Source organism: Alligator sinensis, unplaced genomic scaffold, assembly GCF_000455745.1.
Source record: "Alligator sinensis unplaced genomic scaffold, ASM45574v1 scaffold374_1, whole genome shotgun sequence".
NCBI classification, from domain to species: Eukaryota; Metazoa; Chordata; order Crocodylia; family Alligatoridae; genus Alligator; species Alligator sinensis.
In genome coordinates, this window is record NW_005842383.1 from 978662 (window position 1) to 1003243 (window position 24582).

The 24582-nt window shown below is 42.1% G+C and overlaps 1 protein-coding gene across 2 annotated transcripts in view; it reads right to left on the reverse strand.

Annotated features, from left to right (window-relative positions):
- GPRIN2 (G protein regulated inducer of neurite outgrowth 2) overlaps window positions 1–24582 on the reverse strand; it is a 73298-nt gene that overhangs the window by 19046 nt on the left and 29670 nt on the right. The window contains exon 1 of one of the 2 annotated variants that reach the window (XM_006029508.3): window positions 17045–17118. The exons of the other annotated variant lie outside the window; for it this stretch is intronic. The gene's annotated coding sequence lies outside the window, so the exon portion shown is untranslated. Of the gene's footprint in view, window positions 1–17044; window positions 17119–24582 lie in introns of those variants that run through there. 2 annotated transcript variants of the gene reach the window in all.

Consider the following 24582-nt stretch of genomic DNA (forward strand, 5'->3'; position numbering starts at 1 on the left):
TATTGTCTGAATCACAATAATGCTACAGATAGGCAAATCAGCATAAAAAATGTATTTCTATTACCACATTTCCACAGCAATATTTTTAGGAATACAAAAAAAAAGCAAGCACGCTTTGTACACAGCAAGAATATTATAAGGCATTCAGTGAAAGCACAATATATAAACAAAGTCCACACAGTTTACACTCCATATGCAGCAAGTTGATCAGCTGTCTTACTTTTGTTAGTTACTGTGTAACTCCAAACTAGCTTAGTTTGCTTTCTATCCCTACTCTCATTACTGCTGAGGCTGGGACAACAGACGTTTCCTCATCATTCCCTGGGAATAATAGTGCAGATGTGCAGTATGTGAGTCCCTCGCTATCAGGTGAAGAAATATCTAAGGACTTCATAGAGCTTTCTTCCATCCATTCTGAGTCCCCAAAGCATTAACACAATGAAATAACCTCACGTGATTATCTTCCCATCCCGTTCAAAAACAGTTAAGTAAATGGATTTCAATATTTCTGATTTATAGCATTCTTTGTTTTGGGGGGATTTTTAAAAATAAATTACTAAAGACAATTTCATAATTGTGCCCAATGCACAATCAAAAGCAACATGCAAATGAAAGCATGTAACAGGGTGGTCTTTTCTTCCTGAGGAGAACTGGGGACTGGAGCCAGCCAGCATGAAAGGCTGCAGGGAGAAGGGAGCAAATTAGCTAATTGCCTTCTGACCCCGGTAAAACCCAGCTATTAAGAGTTTTTCTCCTTCCTGGAATCACCTATGAAGTAGGGCTGGTGTCTGGACACAGACATGCTTGCAAAAGCAGCTTGAATCAGAGCACTGCTCTGTGAATTAGGGCTGCAGAATCTCTTAATTAAGAGGAAAAATAGCTTAATCCAGAGACCTGTAGGAAAGATTCTGCAAAGAGACCGCAGGCTGCACTGGGACTGGTAGTGCTCTCTAACTGGCAAGAACTGGGGACCTAAAGCCCTGGAACAAGGATAAAAAAAATCAAGGAGCCTCAAGAAGAAAGGGTTTGAGCATGAATGCCTAAAGAAATGCTCTCACAGATTATAAACCAGGAAGGGGAATGTTATTTTAACTATTTTGGGCTGTGATAAGTTATTTGCAGAAACAGCAGACTGAAGCTTAATAAAGATTGCCTTTTTCTAGCTTACTTCCGGTTTTGCAACATTTGTAAATTATATTTTCAAACCTTCCTCCTCAGCCTTTAAAATGAAAGCAGAGAAGCTCATGAAATAAGACAATCCCTGGGTTTTAAAATAAACTACCTCATATCATGAGAATTTGCAATGCTGACATTATTATGCTCACCATGACTGTCTTAATGTCTACAAAAGTTAGACACTAATTAGTCCTTAGTTTGTCTAAATTGAATATCATACTCAAAGCAGAGACTTAAATTTAACTACCTTATTTAAGCAGGAACAGCAGGGTACTTGTAATTCAGTTAAATGGCAGAACACAATAGCTCTTGTGGGAATAGCATTCTGAATTCCTTTAGAACTGCAAGTATTTAATACACAAAATCTGACAGTGACCATTACTTAGATTTCCTACCATAATAATGGAATATTTCAAATACAAAAGAAATTACATCTCTCCAAACCTACGTGCACCAAAAGATCTAACGTTCAAAATTAGCCCTCTGATTTAAAACGCAAGAAGGGTGTACCGAATGCAAACAGAGAAAGGGATAACCACTGTCCCCACAGCAGCCCTCTTTATTGACTTATTCCTTATAGACCTTTATCTAAATTGAGCTAATTTTTTACTTCAGTGGGAGGTTCACATAGGCCCAGCCTCTGGTGCAAGGCTGTCTTGGTAAAAACAGTTCAGGATGATGGGCTCTACTAATCCAGGTGGTTCCCCCCATCAGGACAGGCCACTTCACTTTTGAAAAGACTTAGTTATTTAATTGGAAGTCTGTGTCGATGGAAACCCAATCATTTGAATCTCCAAAAGTTTTAGGCCTGTAAAAAAAACCAAACACCCCAAACAAACAAAATAGGTATTAGACCCCTGTTTTTCTGTTGTGTATAAAGTGCTATGCATACAAAACAATCATACAGACACCCAGTGCAATTCAAGTGATGATAGTCTTTTGGCAAAGAGCCATCAGTGCAACCAATATAATTTGTTTACAGCGCAGAATAATTGTCACATTTAGCAAAGATACAACTGGAAAAGTCAAAGTTAAATCACAGGCGAGTATGTGCATATAGGAAGGCTGCACGTTTCTAAGTAGCAACACAATATTAGTTTCTATGAAAAGGGAGAAGTGTTGTGTTCAGGGATTAGACAAGAGCAATGGAAATCTAAACTAGTAGCTTCTATTTGTGACTCATATTGTGTGACCTTGAGCAATTCTTGTGACTCATTTTACTTCTCTGTAACACGGGGACAAAATGCAAAACCCATTTGCTACAGGGATTTAAAGCTTGACTTATACTTAAAGAGCACATTGAAATCTTTAGCTAAATAGTTTTATGTACAAATCATAGAGAAAAATAATTTTCCTTTTTCTATTTTAGTACCCAAATTGAAACAGATCAGAATTATTTTCTTTTATAATGAACTTTGTTGCTTTCACAGAACTTTCTGTTGCTTGTTCTTTATTAAGTCCATTCACTCTTCACTAATATCAGTATAAAGGCTCCATTTTCCAAGCTCCCAGGATCAGGTGGGGCTGGCTCACTGTAAAGGCTTTCAAATATATAAGACAAGGAGTAGCCTAAAAGTAGCTTTGCTTCCTCATAGGTAACAGAACTTCTCCTATAGGCAAGTGGTGGTAGAGCAAAAAAAGTGCGTCTTCAAATGCCTTTCATACCAGTTTAGAAATTGCCATGTAATAAGGTAAGTTAAGCATTTACTTTTACTTAATGACAGGAGTGATACTCATTTTACTTTCAGCTACAGTGTAATAAATAAACCAGAACCAGTATCTCCTTGATGCAGATCCTAAGTCTAATAGAATACGGGTTAGTTTTATTCTGGCTGCTCCCTATTTGATGAGAATGATAAAAAACTACGGAAATTCAAGCTTTCATCGATAAAAAAAAGGAGAGAGCCTTCAAAGCTCGGCAGAATGACATCAGTTCCAAACAGAAGCAAGACATCCATCACCAGATTACAGCGGAGACCCAGAGGAAAATTGGAAAGTGAAACAACATATGGTGGGAAGACAAAGCAAGGGATTCAAAAGTTTTCTGACATCCATGATGTGTAGCTTCTTCACCACAACCAAAGTTATCCATGGGCCAAGCACACAAGAAGCCATCTCCCTGAGGTCCAACACCACTCTTTAAAGGACAGTTCCATCATCAATGCACAGTGGAAGGAGCACTTTCAAGAGCTTCTGAACCAAGACTAATTCAGGGATGGGCAAAGTCTGGCCTATGGGCTGGATCCGGTCACCCCTGTGCATGGCTGGGGTCAGTCTCCATGGAGACCTCAGCTCCAGCTGCGCTGTGAAAGCTCAAGACTGCACTTGCCATGGAGACCAGCCCCAGCTGCGCAGCAGAGCAGGGCAGGGGGCTGCTTTGGAGTTGCTGGGATCTTGCAATGGGGGCAGCTTTCTCCAGGGCAGAGCCATGATCTGAAGCCTGTGCACTCTGGTCAGGGGCATGCAAGCAGGAGGTTGCAGGTCTGCCCTGGCTTCTTGCAGCAGTGACAGCCTGGTCTGGAGCAGGGGCAGATCTGCAATTCCCTGCCTGCATGTCCCTGCGCGTTTCAAAATGGCTGAAACTGGTTTAAGATGCACCTAATTGAATTGCCCAGAACATGCAGGCTACGGATCACAGCTCTGCTCTGGCTCCAGAGCAAGCTGCCCCCATCGCAAGATCCCAAGGACTCCAGAGCAGCCCCCTGCCCTGCTTTGCCATGCACCCTGGCAGCACAGCTGGAGCTGGTCTCCATGGCAACCCCAGCTTTAAACTTTCATGCCACCTGGGTCTCCATGGAGACCAGCCCTAGCTGTGCATGCAGGGGTTTCTAGGAAATGGAGTCTGGCTGCCGGCTGGATGGGCCATTTTGCTCACCCCTGCTCTAATGTCAAAGCCATGCCACAGCACCGCATTAAGGACTACCTTGCAGATCCACCAACTTAACAAGACGACCTGACAGCCATTAGGCATGAAGAACAACAAAGCACATGGTCTTATGGAATACCAGTTGAAATTTATAAACAAGGTGGAAAAAGAGCTCTCCCACCAACTATGCATTGTTATTATAAAAATCTGGAAACATGAATGTCACAACCCAATTAAATTGTGCCCATGCCACTGAGCAAGAGATACCATTCAAATCATCCTCATTTTGATGATTAAGGGTTAAAAGACATCCCTGCCAAAAATTCCTTGAAACAAAACGCGGCCGGAGTACTGTAGATAATTGGTCAGCTGAAATAAAATGCTAGGGGAAACTATATATAATTGGTCCAAAAATAAGCATAAGCTCCTCACATGTAGCACACACGTAACAGGTAGAGAAACCTAATGCACTACCTTGTAACTTGAGGAGACAAAGAGCTGCCACCTACCAAAAAATTAAAGATTCCATATAACGGTTCACGATTGGGCATCTCTGTCAAACACCTCTGCCTATAAATAGTTTAACGGTTTCCGCCCAAGTCGGAGAACTCTGGGGATCTCACAGGAAACACCTGTGCTTGTCACCAGAGAATTGGGAAATTGATCAATTCCCAATCAATCACCCCGTCAGCGTAAAATATTGACGTAGAAAGTCTTGCAAGCTCGACCGTTTGTTCCGGCGCCACGTCCGTCATTATCGCGTTGTAACCTAACCACGTGCGTGTACTCGACTCTGTAACCGAAGTTATATGCGTATACTCAACTCTATAACCGAAGCTATAACGGAACAAAGGCTCGCCTGCGTCGTCCATCACTATCTAGGCGACGTAAGTAAACAAACTCCTGTAACCTACACGTGTCTGTGCCTGGTTAATTCCACTCCATCCATCAATTACCCGCCTGCCGAGCTCTAAATCTAAACACTCCGGTGTGTGAGTCAGACAAGCTGCCGGCGGCTGCTCTGATTCATGACAATGAACACATTCCCAATAACTACAGAGATGCCAGAATCATTACAAGAGTAAAAAAAAGTATTGGTTTGCAGCAATTATCGTGGTATTGTACTCCTGTCCATACCTGAAAAGATCCTTGCCCACATTATCCTCAATAGGTAGAAATTCCTCAGTAAGAAAAGGGAGTCTAAGTCTTAACATGGTTTCAGACCACTCAAAAATACCATAGATATAATCTTTGTTGCTAGCCAGCTGCAGAAGTGCCATGAGCTGTCAACACTGAGATCTGTGTGTGGCCTTCGCTGACCTGACTAAAGGCCTGAGATTCAATCAACAGCGCAGCCCTACGGATGATCCTGATAAGGTCTGGATGCCTGCTAACATTTGTTACTGTCGTGAATCAGAGCAGCCGCCGGCAGCCGTCTGACTCACACCGGAGTGTTTAGATTTTGAACTCGGCAGGCGGGTAATTGATGGATGGAGTGGAATTAACCAGGCACAGACACGTGTAGGTTACAGGAGTTTGTTTACTTACGTCACCTAGATAGTGATGACGACGCAGGCGAGCCTTTGTTCCGTTACAGCTTCGGTTACAGAGTTGAGTACACGCATATAGCTTCGGTTACAGAGTTGAGTGCACGCATTCAGGTTATAGCAAAGTAATAACGGACGTGGCGCCAGAACGAACGGTCGGGCTTGCAAGGCTTTTCTACGTCAATATTTTACGATGACGTAGATGATTCTTGATTGGGAATTGATCAAGTTCCCAACTCTCTGGTGACGAGCACAGGTGTCTCCTTAGAGATCCCCAGAGTTCTCCGCCTTGGACGGAAACCGTTAAACTATTTATAGGCAGAGGTGTTTGACAGAGATACCCAATCGTGAACCGTTATATGAAATCTTTAATTTTTGGCAGGTGGCAGCTCTTTGTCTCCTCAAGTTACAAGGTAGTGGGTTAGGTTTCTCTACCTGTTACGTGTGTGTTACGTGTGAGGAGCTTACACTTATTTTGACCAATTATATATAGTTTCCCCTTGCTTTTTATTTCAGCTGACCAATTATCTATAGTACTCCGGCCGCGTTTTGTTTCAAGGAATTTTTGGCAGGGATGTCTTTTAACCCTTAATCGTCAAAATGAGGATGATTTGAATGGTATCTCTTGCTTAGTGGCATGGGCACAATTTAATTGGGTTTTGACAGTTACTATTAACAGACTTCTTCATAACAACATGACAACAACTATCCTAAGCAATGGCTTGGAAACAGATCCCTTTGCTGTTAGAACTGGAGTCAAGCAAGAATGTGCAATTGCACCAACACTCTACTTTAGCTATTCTGCAGTTCATTATTGACAGACTTCCTTCTGGAGTTAGCATCCAGTATCACAGAGACAGAAACCTCTTTAACATCAACCAGTTATGTTCCAAATCCAAGATAATCAACACTTCCAATACTGATCTTCAATATGCTGATGATTGTCTCATGTGTGCCCACTCAATTGAAGAGTTCCAGGTCACTCTTGATTCCTTTTGTGAAGTGTATGAAATGCCAGGACTCACAGTCAGCTTCATAAAAACAAAGATTCTTTACCAACCCACCCAAACTAACTAGTTATAGTTAGAAAGCTATTCTTGGAGAATATTGAGCATTTCCTCATCCTAGGTAGCCAGCTTTCCCACAAAGTAAGCATAGGCAACAATGTTCAACTCTGCATAAAATCAGCCAGTGCTGCCTTTGGATGTCTCTGAAATCTTGGCTTTGATGTTTGATCATGACATCAGAACCCAAACCAAACTTCTGGTCTAAAAGGTTGTTGTCATCCCTACCCTATTGTATGGGTATGAAACTTGGACAAAACATCAGAAACACTGAAAGCTTTGGAAAGTTACCATCAGCAGTGTTTTCAGTAAACATATCAATTGGAAGAAGAATGAATGCCAGTGCTCTGGCTTGGTGTTCCAGCACGGGGCTCTGTTGGACAGGACATGTCATAAGAACATGTGACAACTGGGTCTCAAAAATCGGTCCTATATTCACAACTTGCCTATGGTTACCAGCCTAGAGGTAGCTTATAGGAATTTTAAGCTTAAAAGAAGAGATTCAAGTATACCTTGAAGCCAATCTGAAGAAATCCAGTATTTACATCAATACCCAAGAGACTCAAGCACTGAACTGTTGTTGTGCCATGATGTACAACAAGGCATAGATCTTTTTGAGCAAACTCACTTTGCTATGGAGGCAGATAGACAAGAGACAAAGGGAAAGAGCTCTGACCCAACATCACCAGGATCTACTTCCTCCTTGGATGATTTGCCACACCTGCAGTCAAGCATGCAAATCTCAGATAGGTGCCCTCAGTCATCTATGGACTCACCGCTGACTGCCTTATTTACCAGAAGACTGTCATCCTTAAATCAAGAGCCAGGAGCTTTCTCTCCCTCCAGGCTACATAAATGTGCTGCAAAGCTTCATGCAGCACCCCCTCCGTCATGTAGACATGCTTCAACACATCACACAACACCTCTCTTCCCATGCCACATGAACATGATGCAGAACACCATACCCTCTTCCCCTATCACATGGCAGGCAAAGCTGGCTGTGTGATAGTGACATGAATGCTGTGCAAGGTCCCAGGGTCCCCGAGTTCCAGGGTGGATAAAAATCAATTATTTTTTTAAAAAATAATTTTTTTATTTAAATCATATTTTTTGTTAAGATGCTTTAAAAAAAAAACCCATATAAAGATGGTTTTAATTTAAGATACATTAAAACTCAAAGATATCATCATGGAATAGGGATTATAACTTCTAATTATATACTATTTGAGGCAATATATTCATGTAACCTTTTTAGAAAAGTTTTATAAATAGGTCACAACAGGCAAGGACTATATTAGAGGCTCAACTTCATGGGGTTCCCAGAGGCTCCTCTATAGATTAGTAAAGATTAAAGAATACCACTTTACCCAATAGGACTCAGTGCTCAGTCTAGAAGATCCCAGTAAGCATGTTGGGATACTTAGTTTCATTTCTCAAACTGTGGATTTGTGTCTCCTTGTTAAAAGCAATATATGGAGATGAGATATAACAGATCTGATTATCTACCCACCAGCCCTATTGCCTCCCTGCAAGTATTTTAAGTTTCTCATGTTGACTTGGCTAAAATAAACCATTTAATTTTTTTTAAAAACACGTTTCACATTTAGAACTAAAGTAGTTAAAAATTCAAAAATACCTGTTTGTTTTGTTAAAATAATTATACATGTTATTGAAGAAAAATATCCAAAATATATATGCTTGTTGTTTTAGTTAAATAAAACAATTTAAATGTCTATTGTTTTTGGCAATGGTTGTTCGTGTCCTTCCGATATAGCGTGGCAAAAAATCTCCCAAATATCCATGATTAATCTAGTGTATTGGAGATAGTTAACCTCTCAGTGACTTCACAAGTATCTGCTTCAATTAGCTTTGGTAAATAAAATAACCAAATGGTCATTCAGTTCTCTGATGCAGCTGCAAAATCAACCTGAAAAAATATCAAAATATATAACTGCTTTAAAATGTATAGTGTGTATAAAACCTCACAATTCAGAAATGTAATAATATGTATTAAGGTTATATCAAACAGGAATGCACTCTTTGTAGAAAAGAATGATTAAATCAAGGCTTCCTGCCCAGAGATTTAAATTGATTTGATTTAAATCAAATCCACCCTGCTGAGTTCTCTCAGCCCTGGGGACTATGCCATTCCCAGGGGCAGAGGTAGCACCAGCAGTTTGAGGAGGGATGGAGAGCCCAGGGACTCCAGCACCAGAATAAAGGGATAAGCAGCACCTGGATCAGGAGCCCAGGGGCTACATGTTAACCCCTCAGGGGCTGCATGCAGCCTGCCAGGTGGCCAGCCTGTATTACATTATGAAAGGATTTATTATTAGCCATAACAGTGAGACAAGGGTATATACAATATTGCAATATTTATCATAAAATGGGTTATACTGAATTTGTGTCTGCTTGTACTGAGCTGTGACAGTCATCAGAAGCTGGGACCACAGTGTCCTGTGAGGTTCACATACTCAATACCTTTCATTTCAAGTGTGCTAACCTCTTCATGAGAGCATACAGCACTGAAGTAACCACAAGCTTCAATATCAGGTTTAGGAAGTCCTGGGTTCATATTCCACACTGCCTCTTCCTCTCCCTGAAGTGGAAGAGGTTTGAAAATCTCTGCCCAGAGGAGGAGAAGGAAAGATAGTGCATCTGTGTGTGAAATTGCTAAATTAGTCTGAAAAAAGTAATAACGTTCTGATCATAAATCTACCTTTTTTCTTTCAAAAAGAACCATTAAAAAAACTAAATCAAACTAGACTTACACTTGGGGCTGAACAATAAGCAGGGTCCAAACTGTCTTGCGTTTTGTGCTTGCAGTATTTTTTTTACACATGCTAAAAATACCAGGTCAGAATTTTTTTCAGTAAAGTTTTTATTTTCATATTTTAAGTGGATCCTTTTGATTTTTTCCTTGGTTATTAATTGTTCTGACATTTTAAGGATGATAGTAGTTCAAGGTCTTTATCTGTAGTCATCAAAACTCATTAACATACATCAGGAAAAAGCTGGGCTTTTTTTCTCTAAAACTAAATCTGAAAATTTGCAGTCAACTTATATGCAGGATTGATTTCTAAACAGAACAATAAGGGTAACAAAGTCTATTTTAATATATGTTAGGTCAACCAAGTGATTTGCAGCATCACTTAAACAATTCCTTTAATATCACAGAAGTACAGAATGATGGAAAATCTTTCATCTAGAATTGCTGTGTTTCTTTACATATAAAGTGCAGTAGTTATTATACTAGCTAATAAATAGGTGAGAGACATGACTCAAGCCCATGAAAGCAGCAGCTCTATAACCAGGATAGTCTCTAATACCTCTTAGCTTCGATTAGAACACAAGCACAAACTAAGACTTACATATTTAGCTATTGTTAATAATTTTCAGAGACAAAAAAACAAAACAAAGAAAACAAGAAATTAAAAGATGCCAATCCTGGAGCACCTGGCTGGAGGCAGGGGAAAGGGGAAGAAAGCTTACCTTCGATTTTGTGGGAAACAGATGCATTTCTCTATTTCTTGCCTGATCTTGATTAAATGATAGAACTGCCTACTTGCTTATTATCAGCCACTCTTAACACTGGAAAAGCAGAATTACAAAATATAATGACAACAACTGTTATAAGCCTTAAAGAGACCTAATTTCAACTCAAGAAGTTTTTTTAACATCAGTTTTGATATAAGATTCCTTACTCACCTGTGCTATATCGAACAATCGGGGTTTACCTTACGAAGCATCTACTATTAAGTACTGATGAACAGGGATCTGGGTTTTCCATTTCCCATGGAAAAAATGGAGTAAACCCCAGATTTTCCTTTTTACCAGAGGCAAACGCAGATTTCGCATTTATCGGAGAAACTGACAGATGTTACAGTTTTGAGATGAACCTTTTGCAGGCTGGCAGAGTTCAGCCTGCAGGGGGTGGGGAGGAAGCAGGAGGAGGACAGTCAGGCAGGAGCAGGTGTACACGTCCCCAGGCAGACTGGAGAACAGCTCCCACAGGTAAGTCGGGGGGGGGGGTGGATTGAGGCCCCCATAAGGAGGGAGGGAGTTGAGCAGGGCTGGGGCTGTTGCCCTGCCAAACAGTGCATGGGGCTTGGGGACCCGGGTCCCTGCCTTGGGATCTGGGTGCCCCCTCTGGCAGGGCTGGGGGAGCAGGAGCTGTGGGTGAGGAGCAAGGGGCACCAGCAGGGCTTGGGTGGGGGGGTGAGAGGCAGGAGGAGGGCTGTGGGGGGTGGTCATTTTAAATCACAGACTTTGGGGGTTTTAATCAGAGAATCTGCAATTTTGGGGGGACTTCTTCTCTGCTCTACTACAGAAATTCTTGCATTTAAGATGCCTGCACCAGTATTTTTATTGTATCTAGAAGTGCACCGATACATCAGTCCGATATAGGATCAGCACCGATATAAAGAAAATCAACTGTATTAGAAATGAGCCTTTTTTGCCTGATGTGGCCAATTATGTGGCTGATAGATGCCCCATGCATGCGCGCAGCCACAGCGGAGCACATAGATGGCGAGGAGCACAGCTCAGCAGCTTGGAGAGTTGTGTCCAGCTGGTAAGTCTGTTGTGGTGGATGGGGACGGGGAAGGGAAGGGGTGTGGAGGGGGCAAATTGAGGTCCCTGTGGTGAGGGAGGGAATGGGGCTAGGGATGGGGCAGGCGCTGCCCAGCCAAGGTGGGGCAGGGTGCGGGACAGCTGTGGATCGTCTGGGAATAGGGGGAGGGGGTGGCAGCTCCTGTCATTGTGTACACACTGGGAGGGCATGGGGGCTGTGCCGGGCTCTTCCTGGCAGGGGGGCTGGGCCAGGCTGTGCTCGGGGTGGGAGGTGGCAGTGCTGGAAGTGGGGGTTGAGGGGGGCTATGGCAAATTTTGGGGTGGATGTAGGCCCCTCTATAGCCCTCCTCCCAGCACCACCGCCACCCTCCCCAAGTGCAGCCCAGCCCAGCCCAGCCCAGCGCCTGCCAGGAACATACTGGCACAGCCCCCAGTGACAGCCTGCCCTGCCCCATGTGCAAATCCAGGGGCACACCCCCTCCCCACACCCCCCAGATGAGCTGTGGCTCCGTCCCTTGCCCCGCCCCGCCTCGGCTCGGCAGCACCTGCCCCAGGCTCTGTCCCAGTCCCACTCCCTCCCTCACTGCAAGGGCCTTAATTTGTACCCCCATGCCCCTTTCTGTCCCCCTTCCCTTCCACCACAACAGACTTACCAGCCAGACACTGCTCATCAAGCTGCCAAGCTACATATTGCAAATCAGATCAGTATCAGCCGATATGCCTCCTTAAAAATTGGCTACGAGTATCGACCCAAAAATTGGCTATCAGTGCACCCCTATTTGTATCTTTTTAAGTATGTCTGTCATATGCCTGGGAAATGATGCTCAACATCCAGTTTGTATGTGGCTTCCCATCCCTAAACCCCAAATAGGATAATCTATGCATGGATTATTACCATGCTCTGTTCGCTAAAAATATTCTTAGACTGGTAGAACCTGTAGCACTTGTCTTAAACCTTTTCAAGCAGCCACTGTTCACAACATCATTAAAATATCCTTCTACATAAAGATCAAGTTAACACAACCAAAAGCAGTAAAGCCTGATCTTTTTAAAATCAAGATGTATGTTATTGACTGACTGAAAAAAACAAACAAAAATATATTACCATTATGATGGATTTAACTGTGACAACTCCCCAAATACCAAACGCACCAGCATTCAAGATAGCACAGCATTGCATCAAGTCTCAAAAATTTCTTTGAAATCAATTTTTAAAAGAAAAATTAAATGGTAAAGCAGGGGACAAATAGGAAGTATCCTGTTCACTCAATTTAAAAAACAAAGTTGCTTACAGATATTCTGCATTCCCTTAGGTCACAAACACTAACGTTCAGAGATATCTTGCAGCAAGTGATATGAAAAGGTACCTTCAAAATGCAGCTATCCTCAACAAAACAATATTTCCACATCTATCATCTCATTTATTTCCATGTTAAAATTGCTTCACTTACAAAGAAGAAGAGCTTAGCCCTACCTATTCAATTTAGGACAAACTCCACTCTTTCTTATGCCTCATTGACAATAATAAAGGTTCTGCAGATCAAATTAAGGCCTTAGTTGCATCTGTTCATCCCATTAACCTTCATTTCATTACGCAGGTGTGCACTCACTGCTGCTTAATTAGTGAGCATTCTCCAAAAGGAGAAAGACTTCAGTTCATTCCTCCATGCTACATTAGACTCGCCTTACAAATCAGGAATAAATGCATGCTTTCTGAGCAGATATGCCCTCAAGTACATTCAGAAACAGAGGGGCTATTTTTGCAGTTCCTTTTCAGGACAGTTCGGCACTTAAAATGAAATAGTAATAGTCAACAAGCAGACTCACAGCATTCGGACTGGCCAGTATGTCAACCTCATTTACACTTAGCATCTTTGTATTTCCATTTCCAAATTGGGAATGGGATTACTGAGCTACAAAAGAAATTTGTGTTTGATTAATGGGTGTTTTTGTTTATTCAACAGAATTTGCCTCAGGTTATTAGGAAACTTTAGGGAAAATGCACACAGCACATTAAAAACACATTTTTACACAGAACCAGAGAAATACTGTTGTATAAGGTATTATTAGGTTAATTCAGTAGTTTTAAAATAATAGAAAAGATTAATTTAATCAAGGTTCTTTACTTAAGTCTGGTTTATACAGCATATTTCAAGTCCAGTCTAGTCCAGTGCATCAGACTTTCACTAGTCTTCCCAAAATTCCAAAATAGAGTTTAGTTCACAGAAGTCTACAACAATAGATGGTTGGTTTTAGGCCTTTTTATTAAACAAAGCAAAACAGAGTGTCAATCTCGCCAATGAAATGCATCTTTAACACGGAGAATATTTAGAGCAGGGGTGGCTAACTCACAGACTCGCTCTACATTCTGGTCCTGCTCCAGCCACTGTGGAATGTTCCTCATGGTCCCGGAGATGCCACTGGGGCGGTACCATCAAGCCGCGGAGCTTCACATGGCTACTCCACAGCTGTGCTACACATTGTGGCTGCTCCACTGCTCTGTGGACACTGCTCCATGGGCCATCCAGCATATCCTGCACCCTGCCTACAGGGCACTCAGGATGATATGGCTCCGTGGGCAGGATTCAGCCCACAGAGCAGATCTTTGACACCCTGGTCTAAATTAAATACATGAAGCTTTATCACATATATCAGAAGTGCTCAGCCTGCAGGCCATGAGCCAGAACTGGTCCCCAGCACTTTGTCATCCAGCCTGCAGGGCTCCCCACAGATGTGTACAGACCATGGCCCCATGCACTAGGTTGGGCATGCAGGGCCTGATCCCAGCACATGGGGGCCAGGTGGGGGTGGCATGGGGCCCTGGAGCCTGATCCCAGCACACAGGGGTAGTGAGGGGCCCCCAGAGTCCAAACCTGGCATGCAGGATCCAATCTAGCCTGCGGACTAACCCCACACCATTCACCTGTCCTGTGGGGCCAGAATCATGAGGACCACTTGTATATACCATGGTAAATTTAAAAGACTCATAACTCTACATTCAACTACTAGATAACTTAAATTACCTGCCAAAATAGAGAATCCCACCCTTAGAATATAATTCAAATGAAGAGTGTTAGGATACAGTATACATATATAAAAAAAAGTTAAAAGCCATTTCAGAAGCTAGTTATCATCATAGTTTTTCTACAATCCATTAACAGTGTAAAAGATACACAGCTCTACAACCCCAGCACTAGTTACTTGGGGATTTTTTATTTTTTTTTTAACTTACAATCATCTGGTTTTTTTCATTTGTCTTTCTTACTGCTGTGCAAAATAATCCACACAGCCAGCATGAATTAACTCCTTACAAAGACAATGAAACAAACCAGACATATTGAAGCAAGTAAGTTGACAGCCATACAAACAACTCTGTAACGTTTTAAAATTTACAATGAGCTGAAGGGTTACTTGTGACGAGAAGCAAAAGTAACAAGAAACCAAACAAACCCCAAAACCTCTCCAACCTCCCCCCCAAAACGTGATTTCCAATTCAATCATATTTTGTAATTAAAACAAAACAAAAAAAATCAATAAAAACAGAGCTAAATGTTTTCCATCAAAAAATTGTGGAGTGAAGATGGCATCTCCTTGCATTGAATGATTTCCCAAACCATGCACTTAATAATATTTATTCATGCCCAACACAAGAAAGGTACTCGAAGTTTTAGCTAAAACACTGAATATTTCCTCCTTTTTGAAGATTTCAGCAGCACCATTTATGTTGTTTTTGTGAGATGCTGAGATTTTAAGAATCTTAACTACAAGGAACAGCAGCTAGGAATACAACCTATTTAGTCCAAAAGAACTGTTGAAGAAAGACAAGGAATTCACTGCTGATCTGCCCAGAACGAACCCAGCCTGCAGACAGGTGCAGCATTATCTCATTACTGGAACAAATGCCTCTGTCCATCTGGAAATGTCACATTCGATTTATACGGTTTTATTAGTGTTCTTGACAAAGACAGCATTAAACTTCAAATTCAATCCAGTGATCATAAGGAACATTATGGATAATGTCTGTTTTTACCCACATTTTTTAGCTGATTTAAAATTCTGATTATTTAGAGGAAAAAAGTCTAACTCACTATAAAAGATGGTACTAGCTTCAAAGGAATACATTTTGTCATAAATTCATGTACTAAACAAATATTATGCTTGGGTAGAGATGATGATTATGGCCTTGATTATGGTTCTGATGCTGTAATTTGATGTTGTTGTTATCTAATGAGAAAATGACTACATCTGTGTGTGAAGAAGTCTATGCCTCACTATATTGTTAGTCTGTTACAAGTTACCATTCTTAAAGTTTAGGCAATTCATTAATTATCAGCTAAATGAAATCAGTATCTACAAATTTTCCCCATAAGCATGAAAACAAAATAGGTAAACAGCATACCATACAAAGCATTATATTGAAAAAAGAAATGTTCTAAGATTTGACAAAAGCTGGGATATTAATTTAAAAAAACGAAACCTTTCTAACATCTGTTGTCTGATGACAAGGGTTTGGATCATGAGGCAAGTTGTTCCCTGCTCTTGCAAACTTTTAAATATTTGACTTGAAGTGCATGAGTAATATTTGCAGAATCAGGGTGGTAATAATCATCTCTGTACCTAAGGACAATATTTGTTTAGGTGTTTTTCTTTGAAACTAGTGTACATTAGCGTAGCTTCCAAAGAAATACACTATATTTTTTAAAAATTGTAATTGTTACATAGTTCCTCCTTTGTATGATATTTCATGTTTATGGTTTTGTTTTTAAAAAAACCCTCACATCTTGTTTGCCTCCCCCACAATCCATAAACCAATCTATGTAAATTCTTAATTTTAAATATAGAAACTTCGAAGATTTGCATTTTTAAACCTAGCAAAATAACTGTTCTTCAGACATATTTTACAAAATAATTTTGTATCTAAGTTGAGCCTTTGGTGAACCAGGTTTCAGGAAATTTGTATTCAGGCATTCTGGACTGATGGAAACTACAGTTATCCCCGAAAAATTGATAGCTCCTTTATCCTCCGCTGCTGAACTTGGAAAAACCTGTATTTATAAGAGGACATAGTCTAAGTAGGAATATTTTTCAGATTGCATTTGCTGTCACATGCTAATTTGCTGAGACGTTTAAAAAATGTATGTGATAACTACGAGGAACAAATAACCGGAGAGCTGTTCTCTAACTGAATACAACAGCAATTAAAAAAAAAAATCAGTCAATAAAACCATTCAATATTACTTCCTCTCTCCTCCTCTTTTAGCAGAGCTCTTTCATTACAACAGGACAAAATTCCACATGCACAAGAAATCTAGATACAGCATCACTAAACCTTAGGATTGGGGAGGGGTGGAAATGTACAGAACTAGTTGTTTATTATAAAAGGAAATTATTGCAAAATTCTCTAGAATATGAAATTAATGACAAACAAATGCATTTCAATTAGACTTTTTAGGCTGTGGCACAGAATGAGAATCATCTCTGAAGAAATGCATTGAGCCTATTCAGAGCTCGAAATAAATGTCTTAGATGGGGCTTCTCTTTTTAGAGAAACTACAACTCTGCCATTCCATAGCTTTATTCCCTAAGTTTTAAGTCTGGCTACCTCTCCCCTCCCCCGGCAGCAGTGACAGGACTCCGAGTCTGTTTTTCTGCAGCTCCTCTCACTTCCACATGATCTGCTTTGTTTTTCTCAGAGACAGTGTTTTAAAAGGTCTCATTATAATCGCAGAAGACAAAAGACCATGCAAGATGTGGCTCCCATGGTCCTTACCTTGCCCCTACTCAGAGAGGATGCACATCCAACCTTTAGTCCACGTTACCTGGAGGAGATGCTGAAAGATGCTCAGAAATTAAATGACAGAATAAAAGCCACAAGAGTTTAGGCTCCCTTTGGAAACTCAGCTTCTTGCTCCTCTTCCTGCTGCTGATAGCACGGTGTAGGGTAGAGGGGATGTTAAACAGCATCTAAGCAAATAGGCTAAGGAGGAAAGAAGGTTTTCTTTGCATTTACAGGTGATGCCTCTTCCTGCTTCCCCCCTACACACACATTCTCCACGCCCCCCCGGGGCTGAAGAGGAAACAAAATGGAGCCTTGGAGGGAGGGACAAAGATAATCCTGCTGCTTCATCTGATTAGAGAGAGACTGGGCCTATGCAGAGCCAACAACTTCACCAGGGAGTATGGGCAGGGGAAAGGGTAGGGTCAGAAGAAGGAGCAGATGGAGGAAGAGAAGAAAAGATTAAAAAAATAAATAAGGGAGGTGGCAAGAGAAGAAGGTGAAAGGTAACCATGAAGCTCATCTTCGGGCCCAGTGGGACCCCTGCTTTGGGCATTCCCACTGCCTTGCAGGCTAGAAAACACCAGTGGGAAACACCCGCGGCTTTTAATCATCCCAAAGGCTGTTAAGCTGAAAACGCACAGCAAGTTTACATGCATGGCAATGTCCTGGTGAATTCAGAGGAGTCTCATCTGCTTAGGCTCAGTAAGAAAGGGAGAGAGGGGTCTCCAGCAAGCCCTGCAGACATTTTGGCTAATACTTTATATGCTACACTCTTTTACCATAACTCACCCGAGAAGCTACAGAGGAAGAGTATTTGGGAAATCTAACTTGAATTTCAGTTTCTTAATTATCAGGGCCTAAAAGCATCTACAGAAATAGGCCCTGATGCTGCAATGAGCTCCATGCAGGCAGATTTCAATCCAGGATGAAGATGACAGGTGCTTGCTGCAAACCTGTGAAATCTGCCACGCACTGGTGCAAAAGAACTGTTCTGATTGCTACAGAAGACAGAATGGGAGGAAGTCAAAATACATTTCTATCACTAGTTATTTTTCCATAAGTACAAGTTGCTTGTAGTAAGCCCTCCCGGAACAAACATGGTTAAAAAAAATAGACGTATATCAGCACTACCCGTTTACTGTTCATGTGTGTTGCAGTACCCTCTATCCTGCAAGATTCTACAAAAAATGCACAAAACCCAGTCTTTGGTATTGCAGAAATACATCAGTGGATCATATTTAGTTATCAGGGCATCACATTATGAAAATTCATGGAAGCAAATGCACAAAACTCAGCATTGCAAAAACAGATGGCATAAAATCAAGGTCCAAAGTGCAGACAAAAAGCATTTAAAGCTATTCTCTGCATCAATAGTGCAAATACATACACAAATACCTAATGCAAATGCTTACAGAAAAACTTCCCGAAGCGGAAGTGTTTAGCCACACATACAGAGCTTTCCCCCAGTTTTCCTAGCTTCATATGGCTCTTCCCTCTGAGACTATTTACATAGGTACAGGTCAAGTGTGATCCTCTCTACTGATTCACAGGGCACTTTCTCTCCTAGTGATGGAGACCTATATAAACTCATTGCTAAGAAGCACCTAGAAACAAAGTAAAATTTAGAAAACCCACTGAAATTTGTAAAGTACAGGAGGAGTGCAAACAATAGGTCAGACAGAGGTCTGCAGGGAGATAGCAGGAAGGAGATATAATATGCAGAATGGGCTTCTTGCACATGTTGGGCTACACAGTAACAAGGCAGTGGGAAAGGGATTTTATGAAGGGGAATGCAGAAAGGAAAAAATAAAGCAAAAAAACTTAGTGGGAGATGTCCCTAGCAAGGACACTTGAGGCAGTGGAAAGAGCAGATGAGGAAAAAAGAGGCCATATAACATTTCTGTGGAAAGAGGGGAATAAGGTGTATTTCTGTAAGAAAAGTGAAAATGCAAGGAATTGGGGGATGGTTGCCACAAGTGGAAAAGAACAGAAAAAAATGTATCAGGATGGGGATGGATCTCTGTCCTGTGGGCTATGTCAAAGCAGTGAGTATTGTCCAGGTTCCCCGTCTGGTATTTCCCTTTTGTTACATTTCAGGGGCAAATGGCCCTACTCCTAGCCTAGACATTTTTTTCTAATTTTCCCTAAGGGACAGAAGTTACACTTAAACCGGTTTAAGTGATCAGAAACTGGTTTAAACCTGTAATGGAACAGAAGTTCAGTGCATATAAACCAGTTTCAAAATGGCTGAAAGTGGTTTAAGATAAACCTGGTTGAATGTAGTATCAGACTTAACTGATTTAGGTCAAACTAGTTTATGAAACTTCTGTCCCAGACCTCAGCCTTGGGCTGGGCTGGGCTGGGCTGGGCAGGGCTGTCTGCTCCAGAAAGCAGGGCTGGATCAGTGAGGACTGGTTCACTGGCCCCCACCAGGCAAACCTGAGCAGGGGTCTGGGGCCTGGGGCCAAGGAGGAGGATTAAACTCTCCTTCCCCCAAATACAGAGCTGACCTGCTGACTGCAACTTACTGCTGGCTGTGACCGTGGACTACAAATCCTAGAGGCGCCTAGAAGCAGGGCTGCAGCTGTGAGGCGAGCTGGGCTCTGCCTGCTCTGTGCCTTGCTGCAGCCTTTGAAAGCGACGCAGCACAGTGCCATGTACCTTTCTGCCCGGCCCGTCCAGCGGTGGGACACACATGGCAGTGCACTGCTTTCAAAGGCTGCAGCGAGGTGCAGAGTAGGCAGAGCCTAGCTCGCCTAACAGCTGCAGCCCATCCTTGCCCCATGCAAAGACTGGGGGGACATGTGCTCCACTTGGCTCCTCAACGCTGTGACTCCGCAGGAGCCACTGGGCTCTTCCTGGAGATCACTTAGATGGGACAGAGTAGGGCAGGGGTCCCGGGAGCTCCTGGCCCTGCTCCAGCTCCAGGGCGCCCCCCCAGGCAGTATGGGGCTGGGGCTGGATCAGGGCCAGTGCAGGGCTGGGGGGTGGTGGATGCCAGTGCCAGGCAATGACCCCTGGTGCGGGGGAAGGAGCAGGCGCACGGGTGCAGTGTGCCCCAGTCCCAAACCTAATCCCTGCCCGGTGCCAGCCCCAGCCTCGCTGTCTCCCCCCCGCCACCATGTCCCTTTCCCCACTGACTTTCGTGTGTGGGGGGAAGCTGCGCACATGCTCTGCCACATCAATTTTTTTTCTCCCTCCGCCCCCAGTCCCCCAGTCGATGATCAGCTACTGGGGAATCAGCTGCTAGTGCCCCCCCAGTATTAGGAAGCACCAGTTGCCTATGAGTGCAGGCATGTGGCTGCGTTTCCTGAATCAAAAGCATTTGTGACAAAGCCTTGTTCTTTTACTGCCATAATGGCTAGTAAAACAAGGAGAACTCAGGAAGAGCAGGAAAAAAAGAAATCAACTTTCCCAACAGCAAAATCAAGTTTCAAAAGGAATCCTTCCCTGGCCTGTTTGTCCTGCGCTCACAGAAGTAGAAATGTTCACTCTGTTATATATCTCCATCATAATCTTTATAGATAACCCTTGACATGAAAATTTCACCACAACTTTTACCTCATTCTGGCTAGAGGGTGGAGGGGAAGAGAAGACAAAGCTTGAACTTTTCAGGAGTGTAAGGGATGATCTATCTCAGCCTTCAATGTTGGATTTTACTCTGAAAAGGTGATTATTTGTGTCCTTCCAGACTTTATTCCAGATGATTTCCATATAGAAATGACCATGTCAGGCTGTGAAGCTGAAGGTTGGTAGCTGCTTTACTACCCCTCAATAAACAGTAGAATTTGTGAATCTTTGGTGGAATTTTTTCTGCCATATTTATTACAGCAATACAGCCAAACAGGAATTCGTAGTAAGCTGTTTCTGTTCCCCTCATTTAGTTTTAAGTCAGAGGCTCACTTAATCAACCTGGGTCCACATCATGCCCTTCAGTGTGCCCATAGGAAGGGTACATTTATTTTTTCCTCTGGCTTTACAGGACTGCATCTGTTTGAGGTGGGGGGGATGCCACTTCTACAGTACTGTAGCTTGGATTCAGTACTTGCTGCCAGCAAAAACCCCTTAGCACAATTCCCTGGTAAGTCAGTAAGCATCCTTTTGATAATAGGTGCTACTGAGAAGCTGCGCAAGGATTTTAAAAGCTGTGCTTCTAGGGTCCCAAGAATCTGAGGGTGGGAGAGCAGTTTCCTTTTTCAACACTACCTCCTCTTCATCCTCCCAGGACAGCGTGCAGAAAACTGAGAGGTATACCTCAAAGTTTCTTTCCTCTCAGGCCCCCTGTGAGAAGGGCTGACTTATCTTCTGATTTCCACTTTGGATTTGCTCAGATCTACTTATATTCAAAATCTTACCTGCTGACATTAAAAACAAAATGCATTTACTGTAAGTAAAAGGTTCTGCTGACTTTTTTTAAAAACCTTATTTCCATGAGTCTCAAATTCTGTCTCCTATCTCCTGGTCATCAGACAGTCAGTACCAGGTAAATCAAGGAGGAAGGTAATGAGAGAGTCAGTTGGGAGGGGATGGGAGAACAGGGTCTGATGGACCCACAAAGTCTGGGCAGCTGGGCAGACATTTTGTACAAGAATGAGTTTAAACAGAAGTCTGATTCATGTGTCTAGTTTATTTTACAGGATCCCTGTGGAAAAAAATGATGATACTGTCAGCAATTCTCATGATGTTTCTTTTTTCCTTATGGTCCTACCTCCTGTCATTGTTTAAATATGCAAAAACAGATATTTTAAAAATATACAGGGGTTTAACTCTCATGGTTTTGAAGAAAAGCTTTAAAATATAATTCCTGAAAGTCCAGGGGCCAAGGAGGGCATTATTTTTAATGACATCTCATGGCTTCTGACAATCTGATTTGTGCTCTTCAGAGGCCAGGAATAGTAAAATACTGAGCACAGCTGCTAAAAGGTTCTGTTAGTGGCTGTAGCAACCCCTTGTGACCAGGTTTGGGATAACAACCCTTTTCTTCCCATGAAGAAATAAAAACCATCCTTTTCTTCCTGTAAAATGAACCATTCCAAACAGGAGATTTTACCACACCTTCAACTCAACTCTCCTTTGAAATATGAACTTTCATAGATACATTTCATAGATTTTTAGGGTCGAAAGGGTCTCAGAAGATCAAGTCTGACCCCCTGCCCTGGGCAGGTCCTGGGCAGGAAAGAGTGCTAGGGACAGATGACCCCAGCCAGGTGTTTGTCCCGTCTCCTCTTAAAGACCTCCAAGGTAGGGGAGAGCACCACCTCCCTTGGAAGCCCATCCATTTCTACCTAGGAGAACTTTTACAGTCTTTTCTCCTACACCTGAAGAAAGGTGCTTGTGCTAAAAAGCTTGTAAATATATATATAGATATATAGATATAGTCAGTCTAATAAAAGATATCACCTCTACCTTGAGTTCTGATTCCTTTTATTCCCATGACGTTTTCAATTTATATAAATTAGTTTCATCCGTCTAAGGTTTTCAAATATCAAACCCAACCTCAAAGTCTAGAAAGCTTTGTAATTAGACTTGAGTCTCTAACCAGCCACTGTAGGTATAAGCCTTGGTCCCTTTTTTCTCACAGTCATCAATTCCCCTTCCACACAAGCAGGGAGAGAAGAGAACCTAGGCCTGCCTCACTCCATGGTCTTCAAGACCTGGGCTCCTGTGTTAAGCAACTGCACACCTCTTCCTCCTGTCGCTCACTGCTTGCTACTTTCACTGTTTGTCAGTCTCATTGCACAAATTTTCTGAAACCTCTTCAGGACAACCCCAGATCTCATTCTGCATGGGTTTCAGCAGTGGTATAACAACATGACCAGGCATCCAGGGTAGCTGCCATGCACAGAGACAGCAGCAAGATCTGGTTACTACCCCACCACCAGCACAACTCCACAGCAGCTACTTCCCTGCACCACCACCTTCCCTCTCTCCCCCAAGATCAGGGTCCAGGGTAGCTGCCCACCCCCATTACATCAGTTGGCTTTAGTTTTAAATATGAACTGTTTCTAATCTATTTTATTGGTCACAGACAGAAGAGATAATTAGTTCCTTTATTAACCTTGTTAAGGCTTCTGCCCAAAAGCTGAGCTCTCTAACTGCCGAATTCAGAATTACCTACTTATAAACAGAACACCACTTCTGACTAGAACTTCCCCATCCTTGCTTTTTGCCAGCACTTTCTATTTCCCCAGCCAGACTAGGCTCAGCTGCAGCTAATTGTTTTCCGGTTGGGAGCATCTCTCTGAGCTGACTCTGGAAAACTCAGCTTTGGATTTTACTCACAAAACCCCACATCCACTGTGTAACAAGATGGGACCTCCCCTTAGGGGAGGAACATGTGTGTAGTGTACTACAGCTGAAAGCCCTGCTGCAGAAGGCACTGGAAAGCCTGTACTCAACTCTCACATTATTCAACTTCACTTAATTCAGTGGAGTAGCACCTGCAACCAGGATGAATTTAACCTAATGTATTTTTTAAATTCATTGTAGTCTGTAAAAATAATGTTGCCCTCCAGGAAAAATGTAGTTTTGTGAGTAACGCTGCTCATTTACTTGAATTCCATCTGCCACAATCTATTTGGATCAAATCCTGCATATCTGCACTGAAGCTTTTTAGTGTTTTTGAAGGGTAATATTGCTTTAGACTTCTTCATAGCACAATCTGAGCCATCATGGCACAATGTAATGAAACGTAGCCTAATGTAGCACTAAACTAGAAACCAAATATGCTGTTACACAACATCAGTTACAAGCTCATTTGTCTGAATAATTCCTAGTCAAAACAGACATTTTTTTATTAAGGGATATGAGCTATTTAGAGTCCAGATTATCAAAGTTTAGCTTATACAAGCAAATAGACTGTGTGTACAAATCAGGTAGGTTTGCAAGCACAGCAACTATCTGTGTGTGTAAAGTAGGCGTGTGCAAATACTTTCATGTGCTTAGCTTGTATGTAAGCCTTGGTCTCTTTTCTCAGTCATCAAGTCCCCATCCACACTGAGTAGGAAGATAAGAGAACCTAGGCCTGCCCTCCCCTCTCTGGTCTTCAGACCAGAGATCCTGTGTTAAGCATCTGCACACCTGAAAATAGCTTGGTGGTTAAATTTGTGAAGCCTATTAATCACCTCAAAACTGACACACAAAATGCTTATTTAAATAAAATTTACCACACAATTTTATAAATAAATCAACTTGGAAGAAAAGTAGTGTTATAAACAGCCAAGTTTCAACTTCAGTTCACTCATATGGCTATGTTGCATGTTTTAAAATGTTAATGTGATAATTCCTTTCTAATTTATATACTGTAAATTTTTTACTAAAGGAGGTTGTGGGCTACTTCTAGACAAGAAGGTTGTCATTAATAAGTCATCTCTATTGTAGTGTACCATTGTGGGATGTGGCTAAAAATAATTCACAATCATCAGAACCTCACAATAGAGATTTAGCTTTGCAATACTTTTTGCAGTGCATGACTTGCATGGTATGATATACAATACTTATTTCATTAATCTATCTACAGCATTGGACCACTTCCTCAAGGAATTGCCTGAGCCCCAACTTATTTTTCAGACTTTCCCA